We start from the raw sequence: 1,078 nt of genomic DNA, 5'->3' as shown, positions 1-1,078 counted from the left end.
CTCCTCGCCCCTCACACCTTCAGACTACTAATGCGAGACCGACTGCCAAGGAGTCGGCCCCCGAGGTGTCGAACGCGAGAATTAGAGAAGCGTTTAGTCGCTTCACAGGCTGAGTTGACCTCACCCCTTCCTGTCCGCATCAGCTTTTGTACGGCGGCAGTTTTCACACCTTGAGGCGCACATGGTGCTCAACACCTAACGGTAGTCGGCATGTAAAACACACGGCCAAGCTTTCATAAACTCAGCCTCTGTCTCTTGAAACTGGTAATTTTGTGATGTGATCTAGATGAACCACATGAGTCACGGGCCAAATGCGTCTAAAGTTCCTCTGCAGCTCCGTGGTCGTGATGGCGGTTGTTCGGCGCTGGTAGCTGAACGCTGCGTGACTTTTCATTAGCTTTTCACCAAATGAGTCTCCAGCTGGCGACGTGCGCGCTGATCAAACAGTTGTGTTTTTAACGCAGCGTGTCATTAGCCGACACATCACGCACACCCTGCTGCCCCGGTGCCTCCGAGCGTTTCTTGACGCCACAGCGTGGGCCGCAGGGCAACGGGGAATTTTCCAGGGTTCGGTTTTAGGATGAGGTCTTGTTTATAGATTTTAAAAATGGCAACTCGCCCTGTAGTCAGTGAGCTGTCGGACTCCTGACGTGGTGACTGGTAGCAGTGGCGGCAGTGAGGTGTGGCTGCAGGGCGACCCGCCGACTCAGCAGAAAATTATACAGTAGCTCTGATACACTGGTTTTATTTTATTGACCACCGTCACATTTACACTATTCCGGTCAACACTGACAGTATGAAGAGGGCATCGTCTGCCTATTTAGTGGTTAGATTCTGTTCTGTTGCGTTTCAAAGCTCAGATTAGTTTCTCGCTTTCAAAAGTTGAATCTGTAATCGAACAAAAACATCTCATTGTTTTATCCATGAATGATATCAGCTCTTGTGAGACTTTCACTGACTTGAACATCTGGATTATGTCGACATAATCCAGGTGTTTTACCTTTGAATAAATGATGAGCTGCTACATTTTAATATAGCAGCAGATTTCCATTTGTCCCAAAGGAAGAAGCTCAGTATC

At 48.5% G+C, this 1,078-nt stretch overlaps 1 protein-coding gene across 1 annotated transcript in view; it reads left to right on the top strand.

The window, feature by feature from the left end:
- evla (Enah/Vasp-like a) overlaps positions 1-1,078 on the top strand; it is a 40,293-nt gene that overhangs the window by 22,192 nt on the left and 17,023 nt on the right. The gene's annotated exons all lie outside the window — the stretch shown is intronic.

Source organism: Stegastes partitus, unplaced genomic scaffold (assembly GCF_000690725.1).
Source record: "Stegastes partitus isolate 25-593 unplaced genomic scaffold, Stegastes_partitus-1.0.2 Scaffold8, whole genome shotgun sequence".
Classification (NCBI taxonomy): Eukaryota; Metazoa; Chordata; class Actinopteri; family Pomacentridae; genus Stegastes; species Stegastes partitus.
The sequence above is the reverse complement of the archived record's forward strand: the minus strand, read 5'-3'. Positions and strand labels throughout refer to the sequence as shown.